The sequence below is a fragment of the Phyllobates terribilis genome, unplaced genomic scaffold (assembly GCF_046119375.1).
Source record: "Phyllobates terribilis strain yellow unplaced genomic scaffold, ASM4611937v1 Scaffold_11__3_contigs__length_659146591, whole genome shotgun sequence".
Classification (NCBI taxonomy): Eukaryota; Metazoa; Chordata; class Amphibia; order Anura; family Dendrobatidae; genus Phyllobates; species Phyllobates terribilis.
Window position 1 is genome coordinate 415,793,829 of NW_027362771.1, and position 20,002 is coordinate 415,813,830.

The following is a 20,002-nucleotide window of genomic DNA, read 5'->3' on the forward strand; positions in this document are numbered from 1 at the left end:
AACTATGCATATGCTAGTAGGATTGCTTTGGGTTTTCTTGTCGTGTTTTGTCTCCAGCTATAAGAATTTTCATGCTTAAGCATCAATTATAGTAAATTGCTTTGGCAGTAGCTGCACATTGCGAAAGAGGAGCCCTGTGGTTATTGTCTTTGCTAGTTACCTCAAAACCTCCTGCTTGGTACAATGGCTCCAGCACAAATGTACAAGAGAGTATACTGACAACACTTTACTTTAAGTACCAAAACCGCCTCCCAAATGCTCCACAGAGATGATGTCTTATTAAAGCTGCTTATATGATCTGTAAACCTAAAAATGTTTCCAAGGCAAGAATATCCATATGAAAAAGATTAGCAGCCATCAAACAAACATTGCTTTGTGCAGGCTGTCTTAATAGATGTAAATATTCTGCTGGGTTTCAATATGGGAACACAGTAATACCATAGTAAAAATCATTCTGTATTACCAATTGTATTGTTCTTAGTGGGGAATTGTTTATTGGCTGTACCAATAACCACTAGTGAGCAAGAAAATGGAAAATCTTATTTAATACATTTTCTGATTGATAGAAAACATTACCATGAGCCTGAACTGCTCACTGTCACCATAGTGTGGGGGAACAACGTACTCGGACAAAAGACAATAGTAAAAAAAACAGCGTCCCCACGGGATTTGATTAAGCCCAATAAGGCAGTGTGTGTAAATAAATATATACAAGTAGGGGCGCAGTCAAACAGTAAGCTGAGGTACCTAATTTTACCACAAAAAACTGAGAAAACGTATTGAATCGAGTATAAGCCTAGGTTGGGAAATGCAGCAGCTACTGGTAAATTTCCCTATCCTGGTATGTATGGCACCCCTCATCCCCAATCCTGGTATGCATGGCCCACTCATCCCTCAATCCTGGTACACATGGCCCCCTCATCCCCCAATCCTGGTATGTATGCCCCCTCTTCTCCCCCAATCCTGGTATGCATGGCCCCCTCATCCCCCAATCCTGGTATGTATGGTCTCCTCATCACCTAATCCTGGTATGTATGGCACCCCTCATCCCCCAATCCTGGTGTGCATGACCTCCTCATCCCCCAATCCTGGTATGTATGGCCCCTTCATCCCCCAATCCTGGTATGTATGGCCCCCCTTATTCTCCAATCCTGGTATGTGTGGGCCCCCTCATCCCCCAATCCTGGTATGTGTGGGCCGCCTCATCCCCCAATCCTGGTATGGTCCCCTCATCCCCCAATCCTGGTATGCATGGCCTCCTCATCCCCCAATCCTGGTATGTATGGCCCTCTAATCCCCCAATCCTGGTATGTGTGGGCTCCCTCATCCCTCAATCATAGTATGTGTGGGCCCCCTCATCCCCCAATCCTGATATGCATGGCCTCCTCATCCCCCAATCCTGGTATGTATATCACTGCACACATAAAAATAAATACACTTATACTCAACTTCCTTCCTCACCTCTGCTCCAGCGCTGCGGCGTCCTTTCTGCCAGCAGCTCATGTCGGCATCTGAGCAGCGCGCACTCTCAGCTGCCGAGGTGGGCTGCTGCCGGCACATTCACTCTTCTCCATGCCGGGGCTACGGGTGTGGAGAAGAGTGAATATAAATTCTCTTTAACAGCGGCCACTGACAGCAGGAAACGCGGCTCAGCGCTCCTCTGTGCCCGCTACTAAAGAGAATGAATATTCCCTCTTCTCCATGCCCATGGGTGTGGAGAAGAGGGAATATTCATTTCCCTTAAGCAGCGGGCACACGTGGTAGCTGCAGCAGCCGGCTACAGAGTGTGCACGCTCCTCCGCCACTGCAACCTCCCTCCCCCGCTGCTCTAGAGCCCCCAGGCTCAAGGGCCCCATAGCAGTGGTGTGGCCTGCCACCATTGGCAGTACGCCACTGGGTTACTCAACCGGATCGCGGCTCTAGATCTCCCCGGTTCGGGGAACCGGCTGCTCTTCTAACAAGCGGTTCCATCGAACCGGGGAGAACCGCCTGAATCCCACCCCTGAGTTTGGTGATCCTGGAAAGGTCCACATTTCCGCATGTGATAGTCCCTGGGAAGGGGGTGGGGAATGGGTCTATCCCTGGGGATGCCAAGAACTGTCCCATGGCCTAGATCGACATACTCGCAGACTGTGGTTCTATGCCCCACAAAGTATGAGTGGTAAAGGACTTGTTGCATGCTATGGGACTCGTGGGCTGAAGTGGTAGCGTCCAGTAGTCCGATATGCCGTCAGAAGTTGTCTATGGTGACAAGGTCACATGTGTGTGGGGATAAGGTCACATGATGTGAAGGGTGAATTTCCTTTCACTGTACTGGAGCAAGAGGAAGATATAGTGTATTGAACTCAGACCAGCGTCAGTGCAGTGAGTAGGACTCTGTGTAATGAATTTGCAGCCTTATGATGTGCCGGTATTGGTAGTGCAGTATGGTCTGTGTGTGAGGCTGTGTGTCTATAGAGCAGTATGGAGATGTGCAGGCGGCAAGCCTGTGAGCTGGGCCAACTCCAGGTTTTTGCGGGCCCTGGGCGAAAGAGTCTCAGTGGGCCCCTTACCACATACCACGATTCATGATGCACACATACCGCAGAGAAATATAGATATAGTACAATGCTAAAGATTTCACTTCTTACATTACAGGAGTGATATCTATTGTAAATTCTACAATAGCTCAGAAACCGGCGGAATCCTCGCAGTGCACAGTGCAGACCGGACAATATAGTCCTCCATACAGTATTATGGGCACCACTAAGTCCTCCATACAGTATTATACAGAATAATGGACCCCATATATTGCTCCATACAGAATAATGGACCCCATATAATGCTCCATACAGAATAATGAACCCCATAAAATGCCCCATGCAGAATACTGGCCCCCATAAAATTCTCCATACAGAATACTGGCCCCCATATAACGCTCCATACAGAATACTGGCCCCCTTATAACGCTCCACACCGGATACTGGCCCCCTTATAACGCTCCATACAGTATAATGGACCCCATAAAATGCTCCATGCAGAATACTGGCCCCCATATAATGCTCCATACAGAATACTGGCCCCCTTATAACGCTCCATACAGGATACTGGCCCCCATATAATGCTCCATACAGAATACTGGCTCCCATATAATGCTCCATGCAGGCTGTGCCCCCACATAATGCCCCATGCAGGCTGTGCCCCCCACATAATGCCCCATGCAGGCTGTGCCCCCCACATAATACCCCATGCAGGATGTCCCCCCCATATAATGCCCCATGCAGGATGTCCCCCCCCACATATAATGCACCATGCAGGAGGTCACCCCCCCCCCCATACAATGCCCCATGCAGGATCTTACCCCCCCCATATAATAACCCATGCAGGATGTCAAACCTCCATATAATGCACCATGCAGGATGTCAACACCCCCCATATAATGCCCCATATAGGATGTCACCCCCCATATAATGCCCCATGCAGGATGTCACCCCCCATATAATGCCCCATGCAGGATGTCATGCCCCCATATAATGCCCCATGCAGGATATCATCCCCCCATATAATGCCCCATGTAGGATGTCACCCCCCATATAATGCCCCATGCAGGATGTCACCCACCCCCCAATATAATGCCCCATGCAGGATGTCACCCCCCCCCCCCATATAATGCCCCATGCATCCATACATAAAAAAAAAAAAAATCAAATACTCACCTCACTTCTCCTCACCTGCTGCCACTGCTCTGTTCTAGACTCCTCAGCGTCACCGGCGTCTTCCCACTCTGCGCTATAACTGCTTAGTAGAGGGCGCGGTGGAAAGACGTCATCGCGCCCTCTGACCTGAGACGTCACAGTGCAGCAGCCGCGGAAGACACCGGACCCGCTGCAGAAGCACGAGGAGGGGTAAGTATTGTGCCAGGGCCCTAAGCAAGCGGGGGGGGGGGGGACACTGGTACCGCGCTCCTCCGTCGTTTACGGGTCCCATAGCGTGCCGGGGTGCCTGACTGCGAGTGGGCCCCCCCCTGCTCAGGGCCTCGGCACTTGCTCCGGGTGCTGACGCCGGGCGTGCCTGTGAGCATCATGTGCAGGCAGCAGAGCCTGTGTGTGTGATGTAGTCTGCATGCAGCAGAGCATTGTGAGAAGTCTGTATGTAGCAGAGCATTGTGAGTAAGCTGTAGATAGTAAGTAGAGCCATGTGTGAATGGTGTTCCCCAGGAGCTGTGAGCCAATAATCAGTTTTGGTAGAGAGACTCCCTGTTGGCACTGCGGGTTGGCAGATGGTGCCCAGCCCTCGGCTTTGGGCAGTGGGGGGGATATGTACCATAGCTAGGAAGGACAGGGTTAAGTCCTAGCGCTACAGGTTTTGATTAAGAGTACACCTGCAGTGTGTTCCTAAGAACAAGGAAATAAATCCAGCAGAGTGGAATGTGTGAAGGATGGAGAAGTGGCCAGCCAAAATGTGAGCTGTAGTTGGGAGACAAACATGCCGTGGTCTCTATCTGAATGGACCCTACCCTAAGCAGTCTGTTTGTGAGAACCGTGTGGTTCAGTGTGAATTGTACCCAGAGTTGAACAATTCTATTTGGTGCTGGAAGCTGCTGGAGCTCGGGCTGAAGGAGATACTGCAACTGATGGGATCGTGCCTCTTCTGTGTATGAAGTCTGCTTCGGGAGAAAGGACTGTAATCTGTTGGGGTGAGCCCACACTGACATATGTGATCATGAATAAATGCACAGGCCTGGTGCAGAGAACGGCACATATCAGTGTTGCTATGGCCAATAGCTGTTTTGTGCGACCGAGCTGGGGCTAGCGCAGCCGTGTATGAGTAGCCAGGGTCTGTTCTGTTTAGTTAGCGCCTGGACAAGGCTGGGATTTATGGTTATGAGTTTGTTTTGGTGCTGGGCAACTTGTGGAAAGCAATAAAAGATGCACGTGTTTGACAAAAACTGTATTGCCTGTTTGAACGCTACCTAAGGCCTAATGCCTAACGCCTACCAGAGAGAGCGAATCCCTACACCTGCCAATACTGATGAAGGGCAGCACAGTGGCTCAGTGGTTAGCACTGCAGCCTTGCAGCGCTGGGGCCCTGGGTTCAAATCCCACCAAGGACAACATCTCAAAGGAGCCTGTATGTTCTCCCCGTGTTTGTGTGGGTTTCTTCCAGGTTCTCCGGTTTCCTCCCACACTCCAAAGACATACTGATAGGGAATCTAGATTGTGAGCCATAATGGGGACAGTGCCGATAATGTCTGTAAATTGTCTGAATTGTAAAGCGCTGTGGAATATGTTGGCGCTATATAAATAAAAAGATTATTATTATTATTATTATTAAGGGTTTACCATAACCTGACAGATTGGATGAAGTTCTGCAATGATTAATGATACAATATTATTATGCAATTTACTAAATAAAGTTTATGTGTAACATAGTAAACTACTGGAGTGCTTTTCAATCCCGTTTCTCCAAACATTCTGCCATTTTTTCACTCAGACAACTTTTCATCCATTTCAGCCTTCATTACTCAGTTCTAATCAAAGAAGTCATATTCTTATTTATCCAAGGAACCTGTTTTCCCATTTAACACAATTCAATCAAGGTAATTTGCAATTCAGGATGAGATAATTAATAAAGTTGCTAAAAAACTGGAAAATACGCATCTGATCCAAAATTGTAAAAATTTTCAGAAAACTCATATCAGTTGCCTGCAGCGTCAGCATCTCTGCCTCCTGCCGGGCAGAGACGCCGTTCCCCTCACCGCCGCGGTCCCGGTCCAGCGTCCTCCAGCTCCCCTGCTGATGCCCGGGGTGCGCGCAGCTTCCCGGGCACTGTGCTTAGGGCACGCGCATGCGCGCTCCCTCCCTCTTAAAGTGGCCGCGTGCGCCATCCTAAAGAGTCCCCGGTCAATGGCCAGAGGACCACTCCTATTTAAAGCACCTCCTCCAAAATGGAGGTGCCTGTGCAAGGTTGTTGTTTGTGTGCTAACACTCTCCTCAGCCCTCAGGTTCCAGTGCCCGCCAGCCTGTCTATCAGCCATGCTCGCCAGCCTGTTTTTCAGCCGTGCCCGCCAGCCTGTCTACCTGCCGTGCCCGCCGGCTTGCCTACCTGCATCACCTGTCAGTTCGCCTGCTTGCCTGCCTGCATCACCTCTCTGTCTACTGGCCATGCTCATCCGCTGTACCTGTCAGCTTCAGCCATCTGACCCGTGGGAGTCACCTGCTCTCACATGAGGTCGGTCCCAGAGTGGCACCTGGTTCACCTTCCCGGTCCCTCCTTGATTCACGGAGTCGACTAAGCCGCCGTGTTGCCAGGGTCAGTCCGGATAGGCACTTAGTTACGCCCCTCTGGTCCCTCCTTGCATCACAGCACAGAGGTTCCACCACGTGGATCCGAAACAGTTTGCACAGGCCATGGAATCCGGTGGCTCCCAGACTCCTTCGCTCTCTGACCTGTACCAAGAGGTCTCTCGCCAGAGATCTCACCAGGATACTATCCTGTCTTATCTGCGGACAGTCAACTCCTGCCTGGATGCGCTGTCCATGACGACTGTGTCCGCCTCTAACCGAGGGGCACCCACTTTGGCGGCACCTCAACCCAGTGGCGCTGTGGCACCCAGCTTCAGACCCCGGCTTTCTGTGCCCCCACGTTTTGGTGGTGACTCTGTCCTATGTCGGGGCTTCATAAATCAGTGCACGCTTCACTTTGAACTCCTGGCACACCAGTTCACCTCCGACCGGGCCAAGGTGGCATTCATCATGTCTCACCTCACCGGAGAGGCGTTGGCGTGGCTTAACCCTCTGTGGGAGAGAGGGGATCCTCTGGTGTCCGATCTCCAGGCTTTCCTCGCGGCTTTCCGGAAGGTGTTCAATGAGCCTGGACGAAAATCTTCTACTGCCTCCTCACTTCTCCGACTCCGCCAAGGGAGTCTCTCTCTGGGACAGTATGCCGTGCATTTCCGAACCCTCGCATCTGAACTTGCCTGGAACAATGACGCCCTGGTGTCCACCTTTTGGGAGGGCCTTTCCGGACGGATCAAGGATGAGCTAGCCGGTCGTGACATACCTCCCTCCCTGGATGACCTGGTGCATTAGCTACCCGGATTGACATCCATTTTCTGGAACATGAGAGGAAACCTCTGCGCCTCGCTCCAATCCTCCAAAGTCCAGTCTTGCAATCAGCACTCCCCCGGGTGTCTTCTCCAGAGCCTATGCAAATTGACCAAGTTAAGATGGTCAAGTCTCGCCAGGAGACCCGCCGTGCCAAGGGGAGTTGCTTCTACTGTGGCAATTTTATGGCATCAGATCCGCTCCTGCCCGGTGAGACCAGGAAACTCCAGTGTCTAGGACCGCTCGGAGAGGTTGTCCTAGGCAAGAGTTCTTCCTCTCCGCCTTTGACTCTGTCCGTTTCTGTTACCAGTGGCGAGACCCGCTTCTTCGAGACTGCCCATCTGGATTCCAGAGCCGCTGGGAATCTCATTCAACAGGCCGTTGTGGAGCTTTTTCAGATTCCTACCATACGTCTGGTGGATCCTTTTGCGGTTTCCTCTGTGGATGGTAAGCTTCTCCCTGAAACCATCTTGTTGGTCACTGATCCGGTAACTCTTCAGGTGGGAATGCTGCACTCGGAGAAGATCTCCTTTTACGTACTGTCCAGTCTCTCTCATCCTCTCTTGCTTGGTCTACCTTGGTTACAGAGACATGAGCCTATCCTGAATTGGAGCTCGGGTGAGGTGCTCCGTTGGGGTCAGGAATGCAATAAGACCTGTCTGGTTCCGGTTCGTCCTGCTCGACCCCCGTCTATTCCGGCTAACCTACCTGGCCTGCCAGCACCCTACTGGTCCTATGCGGACGTCTTTGATAAAAAGGAGGCAGACACACTACCACCTCATAGACCGTATGATTGCCCCATCGACCTAATACCTGGTGCTTAACCTCCTCGCGGGCTAATGTACCCCTTGTCGCTGGCCGAGACCCGTGCCATGTCTGAATACATTGAAGAAAATCTTGCTAGGGGATTTATCCAGAAATCCACCTCTCCGGCTGGAGCAGGATTCTTCTTCGTCAAAAAGAAAGACGGCTCTCTTCGTCCTTGTATCGACTATAGGGGCCTAAACCAGATTACCATCAAAAATAAGTACCCCCTGCCTCTCATCTCAGAGCTGTTTGACTGCCTAAAAGGCGCAAAGATCTTCACTAAGCTCGATCTTCCTGGGGCGTACAATCTGGTCCGGATTCGCCAGGGAGACGAGTGGAAGACGGCATTCAACACTCGGGATGGTCACTACGAATACCGCGTGATGCCCCTCGGTCTCTGTAATGCTCCAGCCGTCTTCCAGGAGTTCGTAAATCACATCTTCCGAGATCTCCTGTATTCCTGCGTGGTGGTGTACCTGGACGATATCTTGGTGTTCTCCCCTGATCTGCCCTTTCACTGGAGGGATGTTCATCAGGTCCTGCTGAGGCTCCAGAGGAATCGCTTGTATGCGAAGTACGAGAAATGCCTCTGAGCAGACCTCCCTACCATTTCTGGGGTATATAATCTCTGAGACCGGACTGCGGATGGATCCCGAGAAGGTGTCTGCCGTCTTAAAGTGGCCCCAACCTGAGGGGTTGAAGGCTATTCAGTGGTTTCTGGGATTCGCTAACTATTACAGCCTCTTCATTCCTCATTTCTCCTTCCAGGCAGCTCCCATCTCTGCTCTCACCCGTAAGGGAGAAAATCCCAGGGAGTGGACTTCCGAGATGGAGAATGCCTTTGTCTCTCTTAAACAAGCCTTCTCCTCCGCTCCAGTGCTACACCGTCCGGATTGCAATAAACAGTTCTTCTTGGAGGTTGATGCCTCTTCCTCCGGGGCCGGAGCAGTTCTCACCCAGAAATCCTCGTCCGGGCGAATGGTGACCTGCGGTTTCTTCTCCAAACTCTTCTCTCTGTCCGAGCGCAATTACTCCATAGGAGATCGAGAACTGCTGGCCATCAAATTAGCGCTGGAGGAGTGGAGCTACTTGCTTGAGAGGGCCCTGCACTCGGGGGTCATCTACACTGACCATAAAAACCTCGCTTATTTGCAGACCGTCCAAAGACTAAACCCACATCAGGCCAGATGGTCTTTATTCTTTGCTCGATTCTGCTTCACTCTTCATTACCGCCTGGCAGACAAGAACATTAAAGCCGACGCTCTTTCCCACTCATTTCTGTCTACCGACCAAGAGGAAGAGCCTCTATACATCAATGACCCCTCCAGAATAATGACTGTTGCTCCGTTCGAATTGTCTCATCTACCTCCTGGTAAGATCTTTGTGGCGGCTCAGGATCGGAAGAGGGTCTTACTCTGGGGTCATTCATCCAAACTGGCTGGCCATGCCGGCCAGAGGAAGACGCTTCTGCTCATTGCCCGGCATTATTGGTGGCCCACCCTGCGCAAGGATGTTGCGGATTTTGTCACGGCTTGTTCCTCTTGTGCCCATAACAAGATACCTATGCACCTTCCAGCCGGTCATCTTCTTCCTCTTCCCGTGCCTTCCACTCCGTGGCAACATATTGCAATGGATTTCATCACGGATCTTCCTGTATTGGCCGGTTGTACTGTCATTTGGGTGGTCGCCGACCGCTTCTCCAAGATGGCTCACTTCATCCTTCTGCCTGGTCTTCCGTCTGCACCTGTGCTGGCTAAGGACTTCATCCGTCACATCTTCCGTCTCCACGGCTTACCTCTTCACATTGTCTCGGACCGAGGAGTTCAGTTCACTTCTCACTTTTGGAGAGCCACGTGCAAGCGGCTGGATGTCTCTTTGGATTTTTCTTCGGCCTATCATCCTCAGTCCAATGGTCAAGTGGAACGTATCAATCAGATCCTTACCAGTTTTCTTCGGCACTTTGTCAACGCTCACCATAGCGATTGGGTAGAGCTCCTGCCCTGGGCCGAGTTTTGCTATAACAACCATGTGAGTGAGTGTTCTGCTAAGTCTCCATTTTTTGTGGTTTACGGTCGACACCCCCGGATTCCGTTTCCCGTCTCCTCTTCAGTGGACAATCCTGCCGCGGAGTCTCTCGTCAGTGAATTTTCTGCAGTTTGGGAAGACACTAGATCTGCGCTCCTTCAGTCCTCTGAGCGGATGAAGAAGCATGCTGATAAGAGACGTCTGGATCTGCCTCAATTCCGTCAAGGTCTGGCTTTCCTCCAAATATGTCCATCTCAAGATACCATAATACAAGTTGGGTCCGCGGTTCATCAAGATTCTGAACCAAATAAATCAAGTGGCTTACAAGCTGAAACTCCCGTTCCCTTAACGGATTCCCAACTCCTTTCACGTGTCTCTCCTCAAGCCGGATGTCCTTAATTTTTTCTCTGACGATCCAGGTACCACTTCAGCTCCAATCTCCGCTGAAGATGTCTTTGAGGTAGAAAACATTTTGGCTATCAAGAGGGTAAGAGGAAAGACTTTTTTTCTTGTGGATAGGAAGGGGTTTGTCCTGAGGAGAGGTCTTGGGAGCCCAGGGAGAACATTCATGCCCCTCGACTTCTAGAAAAATTTCTTGCAGGCCTAAAGAAGAGGGGGCGTAAGGGGGGGTACTGTAGCATTGGCATCTCTGCCTCCTGCCGGGAAGAGACGCTGTTCCCCTCACCGCCGCGGTCCCGATCCGGTGTCCTCCAGCTCCCCTGCTGCTGCCCGGGGTCCGCGCATCGCGCGCAGCCTCCCAGCCACTGTGCTTAGGGTGCGTGCACGCGCGCTCCCTCTCTCTTAAAGGGGCCGTGCGCACCGTCCTAAAGAGTCCCTGGCCAATGGCCGGAGGACCACTCCTATTTAAAGCACCTCCTCCAAAATGAAGGTGCCTGTGCAAGGTTTTTGTTTGTGTGCTAACACTCTCCTCATCCCTCAGGTTCCAGTGCCTGCCAGCTTGTTTATCAGCCATGCCCGCCAGCCTATCTATCAGCCATGCCCGCCTGCCTGTCTATCAGCCGTGTCTACCTGCTGTGCCCGCCGGCTTGCCTACCTGCATCACCTGTCAGTTTACCTGCCGTGCCCGCCGGCTGGCCTACCTGGATCACCTGTCAGGCTACCTGCCGTGCCCGCCAGCTTGCCTACTCGGATCACCTGTCAGGCTACCTGCCATGCCCAAAAAACCAAGCAATGTGAACTGAGGTCTAAGATGGTACACATGCAAGAAATAAGAGCATGTTCACACTAGCAAAAAGATCCAAAACCTACAAAAGACAAAAAATATATCACATACCCTACCATCATTATATATAAATGTAAAGCAAAGTTGCATATGAAATATAGGGTACTTAGTGAACTATTTTTGATCAAAAAAAGTATACAAACCGTCCCACCAACGACAAGGTGACCCTAATTGGGACGGTCCTACACTTGTATACTTTTTTTGATCAAAAATAGTTCACTAAGTACCCTATATTTTATCCCCCTTGTTGAGCTGGTCAGTATATATGTAGCTTACCACGGGCTTAGGTCTGATTTTGGGACCCGGTTCTATTTGTCTACCCTTTTATATGCATTGCTTCAACTCTGATATACAGTAAGGTTTTTAATATAGACAGTGTAGGACCGTCCCAATTAGGGTCACCTTGTCGCTGGTGGGACGGCTTGTATACTTTTTTTATCAAAAATAGTTCACTAAGTACCCTATATTTCATATGCAACTTTGCTTTACATTTATATATAATGATGGTAGGGTATGTGATATATTTTTTGTCTTTTGTAGGTTTTGTACCTGCCATGCCCGCCTGCTTGCCTAACCGCATCACCTGTCTGTCTACCGGCCGTGCTCATCCGCTGTACCTGTCAGCTTCAGCCATCTGACCCGTGGGAGTCGCCTGCTCTCACACAAGGTCGGTCCCAGAGTGGCACCTGGTTCACCTGCCCGGTCCCTCCTTGGTTCACGGAGTCGACTAAGCCGCCGTGTGGCCAGGGTCGGTCCGGATAGGCACTTAGTTACGCCCCTCTGGTCCCTCCTTGCATCACAGCACAGAGGTTTCACCACTCGAATCCGTAACATTGCCTACATGAAACAATCATTTACTCCTAAGTGCTTATTCAGAAAAGTGTATAATTGGTCCTTCTGCTGTTTGAATACAAAATGAATAGCATAAGGACAGCACACTGACCAATGGAAGTCAATGTGGTAGTTCACATGAACATTTTATGCAGAGGCCTATGTTTCACGTGTTTAAAAATTATACTTTGATCTGTATTTGGATCATGCTTGCCTATTATAAGTTAATAGAGAAAAAAAAGGATCACATACTTGTAACCATCTGTATATCATCCGGTTTTACATCTCCATTGCAATTATTGACATACAAAACTCTTATTTGGCCTTTTATAATTTATTACATTTCTAATGTAAAAGCTGATGCCATATGGATGTAAGAAACAGATATACATATCTCATACAGATTGCATACAGATGACAAAATGAATTAAAAGGCGGACGATTTTGCGTTCACTCATATGAACCAGACCTAATTCAGCACTACAATCATAGCATTTTATCAGTACTGATCAACACAATATATGCTCTTCATAGAAGAAAATGTCATTATTTATTTAGCACTGTAGACTTACATGATTGTCTTCTACAGTCAGATCATTCAGAACTATTGTTACTTCTGTAGCCATCTCATCAGACTTTAAAAGTAGGTTGATGACTAAACAGAATCTAGAAAATGGCACATAACAAAATGCATAAATGCATTCTCAGGACCTTTGTTGAGTAGCTAAATCAATAGTCCATGGTTGCTGGACTGGAGGCATGTGAACTGTCTCCTACCTGTCGGAATCCTCAGCACTTCATCTGATTCGTAGGTCCAGCGCAACATCATGCTGTAACAACGACATTGTGCCATGCCTACAAATCAGAAGTGGAGCATGGAATGCCAGCAGGTAGAAGAAGGTTCACAGGGCTCCTATCCAGCAACCGCAGACTAGTGACATGGCCACTGGACCAAGGTATTGCAAATCATTTTGCTCATCTCTACTAATATCTGGTGAGACTGCATTAAAGTGCACTTCAAGTTATACAGGAAAGTGATTATAGTGCAAGCTACAGCCCTATAATTGTTTTTCTATATAACTTGAGGTGCAAAAGATGAAGGCCCCTGTATATTTATGCAGGGTCTCTTCCTTGTCCAGCTTTTTTAGAATGCACAATTCAGCAGCTGATGGTCAATCATTTCACCTGACGTGTTCCCCTTGGTCTTATTGGTCAGAGCCCTGACTGCAGAACCAGCCTTTAAGGCCCCCATACACATTAGATTAAAAGTTGGCTGAACCCGCCAATTTTGGCAAACATCTAAAGTATATGAGGACCTCAAGACAACACTCAAGAGATGATGTTGGAGAAGAGAAGGATGGGGCAGGTTGAACATAAAAGCCTTATCCTATTGTTCTCAGGAGAGATAAGGGCCCCTACTCTCAGTAAAAAATACATGACTTCTTGGCCAAGCATTTATATGTATAGGGGAATTGGAGACATCGTTGTCAGTCCAGAAACTCCTTGGCTTGATAACTCTTTAAGGTGTATTGCTATCTTTAGACTCATTTAAACAGAAGCCGATCATTTGGACCCCTGCTTCTCAAATTGTGAAGCGTGCCCTAATTTTTGATAAGGCTTTGTAGAAAAAGTTTTAACAGAAAGGACTTTAAGCTGAACAGTCCTTTCTATGGATGTAGTGATGTTTCAGAAACATACAATAATTAAGTTCAGGATACAAATGAAAGTAACATTTTGCAGTATTTCTAATTTTGCCAAGGACATTGACAACAAATGGTGAGACCCAGGCAGAATCATTTTCTGTCTATGAAGAACTAGTAGAAAAAGGTCCTCTTTAAATTTCTTTAGCCGTAAGTCACTGAAAATGGCACAAAGAGGTAATAAAAAAAAGTAAGATTTAATTTTCATAAATGTTTAAAATGGATCATCAAATACCTGTCATATTATTGATATCCCAACATTGAAGACACCTTATATGTAGTGCAATGTAAGATAGCACATTATTGTATATGTAGGAAAATATAGAAATGTTTCATATGTTGCAACAAATGAAATCAATCTAAACTGATGTAATATTTATTTAATGTTACCTTGTCAGTGTAAAATAGTGTTTAGTATCTGAAAGACAGAGATAAAAAAATAGCAAGTTTGCTAAGATCCCAGGGACTTTTAAGGACAAAGCACTGAGGTTATTAACTTAGTTTGATCACCGCTACCTTGAATCAGTGCCAGTATAAATCTAATACTGTATACACTATTCTGAGTGCCTGCCAATGCAAATGAGCCATATACAGTCCAGGAATAAAGTACTGACACTGGGATATCAGCCAGTTACAACAAATGCCAAAATGAATGTAGCACACACTGGCTAACAAATTTACAGAGACAGATAACACGCAGCATATCAGTCATGAATGAATGAAGTGTGGCAGGGATTCAATTTTATAGTCCTGATTAGACAAAAATTCTAATTTTTCTAAATTCAAATGATTTTCCTCAATTGTTTTAAAGACTTTTTTGGAAAGATTCTATTTTATTGTGATAATTATGTTATCACTTTCATTAACATGTACAATGTCCTGCATTAGGCAATGCAAATATTGACCTGCAGTGATTTTTCCTACATTGAGAAAGAATAATTGTGCATTCCCTTAATGTAAGACAATTCCCAATAACAAGCTGATCATAGGGTTTAGCTTCTGACTTTTTGTAATATATTAAAGAGGTTTGCCAAGTGTCCCTCAAATAACTCCCAATTTATTTTTTTTTCCATTTCTAAATGTTCATATTTTTTCCTTCCTTCCTTCCTTCCTTCCTTAATTCCTTACTTCCTTCCTTCCTTTCTTTCTTTTCACCACTCGTGCCATTGTTACCTTAATAGTAACCCTGGCACACAAGCACCACCAGCCCACATACAACAATTCTGGAGAGAGAGAGGCAGCACATCCAATGAAAATAACTTTTCATTTCGCTGGAAGTACAGAGTCACTTTCCATATTTTGTTGATTGTTGGTGATCAAGGCCATAGAAGGGTGAGCCCCCTCCACACACAGTCACCCCAGTGCTGATATACTGGTACGTTATTTTGCACTAAGGAGTTAAGATTGGCATACAAAAGGCTAGTCTTAATGAACTGGGGCCTAAATTTCATGCGGTGCAACTGTTCTGCACAACACATCCCTCTTTTCCTGCTGCGCTGTAGACGCCATTCATGCTGTGATAGACTAGTAAGAGTTTTGCTCAGGCTGGGAATGGCCCACAGGGGAACAGGTGAGTTCCCTGGTGGGCCCCCGCGTAGAAGTGTGCCCTCCCCTCCCTCATCTCCTCTATAATTGCATATACACTTGATGCACTATACGCAGACAACTACCTAGCTTTTTATTATATGAAAGCATAGGCTGAGATGCAGCAGCAGATTACATGGTATTCTCTATTCCCGTGTCTCATCTTCTCAACAGGGACTGCTTCTGTACCAGTAACCTTGCAGCTTCCTGCTGCTGCGCTGCCTGTGGTCTAATAATAATAATTTTATTTCTATAGCGCCAACATATTCCGCAGCTCTTTACAATTAAAGGAGGAATCCATAAGGAAATAGAGTGACGCAATAGGTAAAAAGTGCTTGTCAAGTATACAGCAATAAACACCCAAACCGTAGTACCTTATGTAAGTCTCTCAGAAAAAAGTCAGTAAATAACATTAAGAGATTCTATTGTTAAAATATGACTTTTAATAGTAAAGTTTAAAAATAGGGATATACCCACAATAATGACCAGGAACGTATGCAGACCACCTGTTTACAGGACAAAGGACATAGATAGGTATATAAAAGCATAACATAGATGCTATAAAGTGTGGTGCTAATACCCATGTGTGGTAGATCGGCTCACTTGGTTGCACATAGCGGTAGACACAGGAACACTGTCTCTTTAAATCGTCTGTGATTTATTAAGGGAACTGCATAAACCACGGCAACATTAGCAAAACAAACACGGTCTCCCCAGTCTAACAAGAAAAACATAACATATGGCAAAGTCCTTATTGCTACGGATAACCGCTAGTTTCAGGAACAAACAACCCAATGTTACCTTTCCTTTAAATGGCAAAACAGCTCCAGAGCTTGTGCCTCCAGACCCACCCCACACCAAATGCTCTAAAAGGCTGGGAATTTATCCTCTGAACTCCTCCCACTCTACAGGTGTTTAATCACCCTAGCACTAAACATGTCTGATTAACCCCTTATTCCTTCGTGTGCTGGAACCTTTTTCCGAAGTTTAATTACTGGAGCTAACAATCTCAGTGCTACATGTCTCCAGGTTGTTATAATGGAGCCACTTGAGGGGGCAGACCATTGATACCCGATTGACCCTAGTTCTTACCATCGTGCCCCATGTAGTTGCTCCTGCCCTCACAAGGGCAGTACCCAAGTGTAATGCTGCACCCTGTGTCCCCAAAAAGAAAACCCTCCGATAGCTGTAGTGTCTGGACAGAAACATGACCCCGCTGCCACATTTAGGTTGTATTAGAGAGGAGAAAGTTTGGTAAGGAGACCGATCAGTAGAGAATTTCAGTAGTCCAGACAAAAATTAATAAGAGCGACAGTAAGAGTTTTTGCAGTTTCAAAGATGAGAAAAGGTTGGATTTTGAAGATGTTATTAAGATGCAAGTAACATGAGCGAGTGAGTGATTGAATATAGGGAATAAAGGAAAATTCTGTGTCAAATATGACCCCAATACAGCGAGCGTGCTGCTTGGGACTTATGGTTGAAGTACCCAAAGCAATTGCAATATCTGGTATAGAATAGATAGGTTACCAGAGGGAGGAAATACGAGAAGTTCAGTTTTGTAGAGATTCAGTTTCAGTTGGAGGGAGGTCATAACGTTAGATACAGCGGACAATAGCTGGTATTTTCTATTAAGGTAGGGGTGAGGTCAGAAGAAGATGTGTATAATTGGGTGTCATCAGCATAGAGATGATACTGGAAACCAAATCTGCCAGTGTGTGAGACTGTATCAGCAGCGCATAGAGTTTAGAGGCCCAGTTTACAACAAGGACTAGGCATAAGACTAATATTGAAAATATTATCCCCTCTCTTGTAGTTATTAAAATTAATTCATTTTTAAACTGTTCTGTCATCACTTTTACGTGAAAAGTCACGGACGTCTGAATGAGGCCTTAACTGGAGTGTAGTTTTGTGGGTACAACTGCTATTTAGCTGCAAAAGGCCTTCCGCCATTAACATTGAATCTAAACAAATGCCATTCCATTCAAATGTATTTAGAATGTGTCGTCAAATTTGTAGTCAAAGATCATTTAGCTTTTATAGCAAGGGTCTTAAAGCCTGACTATCCAGTAGTCATCCCTTTGCTTGAAGGTAACAATACGCCTGTCATATCATAGGCAATGGCGTACTGCCAATGGCGACAGGCCATGTGACTGCTATAGGGCCTGTGAGCCAAGGGGACCCAGTGCCAGCGCAGGTTCCACCCCCCCTTTCCCTTCCCCGCCATAGTACATTCAACTGTTCGGCATCCTGGAAACCAATACAGTTGAAAGTAACTATGAAAGAGAGAGCATCAGGTGACGCTTCCTCCTCCATCATTCTCCCTTAGTGTCTGACGAGGAGGAGAGGTGAGAATTGTATTTTTTTAAATTGTGATGGCTAAAATACTGTATGGAGGACTATGGGGAGTGCATTATACTGTATGGAGGACTATGGGATGTATTATACTGTATGGAGGATTATGGGGAGTGCATTATACTGTTTGGAGGACTATGGGGAGTGCATTATTCTGTATAGAAGACTATGGGAAGTGCATTATACAATATGGAGGACTATGGGAAGTGTATTATACTGTATGGAGGAATATGGTAAGTGCAACATACTCTATGGAGGACTATGGAGGGTGCATTATACTATATGGAGGATTATGGGGAGTGAATATAATATTTGGAGGAATATAGGGGTGCATTATACTATATGGAGGACTAGGGGGGTGCATTATACTATATGGAGGAATATAGGGAGTGCATTATAATATTTGAACGACTATGTGGGAGCCTATGTGGGGCCCATTATACAGTATGCTAGCAATTATACAGTGTGAAGGTTTGTGTGGGGTCCATCATACTGTTTTAAGGCTGTGCGGGAGCCATTATACTGTTTCGGAAGGCTAATGGGGGCCATTATACAGTGTGGTGAGGTATAGGACCATTATACTTCATGGAGGGCTGTGTAGAGGTCACAGTTGGGAGATCATACTGTGTTGGGGTCACCATATTTTGCCAGGTGAGTTGAGGTGGGGTACAGTAGGGCTATCATACTGTGTGTGTGGAAGGTACTGTGGATGAGTTCACTGTGGGGGTATCATACTGTGATTGGGAAGCACTTTGGTTGGCATCATACTTTATTATCTGTATTACTTATTCATTCAAGGTTTTTTATCTTTTGTTATTACATATTTAAATTAGGCCATTGGGCCATATGCTTTTTACTGTTCTTTATCTGGCACTTTTGTTGGCATCATACTTTATGAAAAGGGAATCTAGGGCTTCAGTAGGAGGAAAATTACTTTGTACAGGCTGCAAAGTTGCGAGATATGCTCCTTTGTGACCCCGCCAAATATTTAATTTTATTTTTATTTTTTGGGGGGGCCCAATTAGAACTTTTGCTATGGGGCCCCATGATTTCTATATATATGCCCCTGCCCATAAGCATTCCAACATAGAGCTTACCATGTTGGCATGCACAACTGAGGGCCCCATTGCTTCATGTTCATCAGCCTGCTGCAACAATTTGTTATCATTGCCAGCATCATAGTTGTTTTCACACAAGAAATATGACACTATTTAATTCAGTACATGGGCCATGCAAGGAGCATGAGTTAATGTGCCCAACTGGAAGGCAGCAAGATTGTTCTGGGCATTGTCAATCATGACAATTCCCAGCTACTGTTCACAGGGAGTCAGCAAGTGTGCAAGTTGCCACTTAATACACAGCAGCAACTCGTCCACTTATGGATTTTATCCCCCAGGCTTTTAAGCGCCTGGCAGTGTTTAGCTTGCTTGAGCAAAATGAGTAAGGTCAGTGTGTGGAATCTACACTGTACCCTGTGGCTGTTGGGGATGGGGTCATGTCTTTAAGTGTGAGGAAAAAAGGGAGAATCCAGCGGAAAATGTAATAAAAAGTCTTCTTTTATTTGAACCAATTAAAAATATGTAATATTGAAGACCATGATTAAGGCTGTGTAAGCTGAAAGGCGTTGGTCGCGCAGTGTGTCTGCTGGATGTGCGATATGACATATTTTTAATTGGTTCAAATAAAAGAAGACTTTTTATTACATTTTCCGCTGGATTTTCAGTTTTTTCCTCACCATGTGATGGCTAGTCCAGTTCCAGACTACTCCGTGCGGAATCTACATGAACGTCTGGTGTGCACGTTTCCGGTGAGCTGACTTATCCTTTTTTCCCCTCCCTCCTCTTGCATCATGTCTTTTAAGTAATATCCAAAAGATGGTAAGGACTAGTCAGATAACTGCCGCCTAATGGTGGAAACAGACAGAGCTCCCAGTCTCGGAAGCTTCACCAATAGTGATGAGCGAGCGTGCTTGCCACTGCTCAATAATTGATCGAGCAACGGGGTGTTCGGGTACGCTGGTTACTCAATCAAGCATAGAGGGAGCTCAAATCCCATGCTCAAGTCGCCGCCCCGCATGTTTCACGGCAGTTAGACAGCAAATAAACATGTGTGGATTGCCTGCCATACACGGTAATTCTGTAGCCGTTTTGGCTACTGACATTACTTTGATTGGCTGGCTGCTACGCGTTATCAGGGCTTATATAAGACCCGGTAGCTCGATGCTCGGCATACTCTCCTCTGCAAGCAGTTCATGGAGAGTTGATCTAGGAGGGAGAGCTTAGATTAGAGCAGGCATACAGGCAGTGTTTAATTGCTATTGCGGTACTTTTATACCGCTGATGAGCCATTAAAACAAAAGTCCTTTTCAGGGCTAC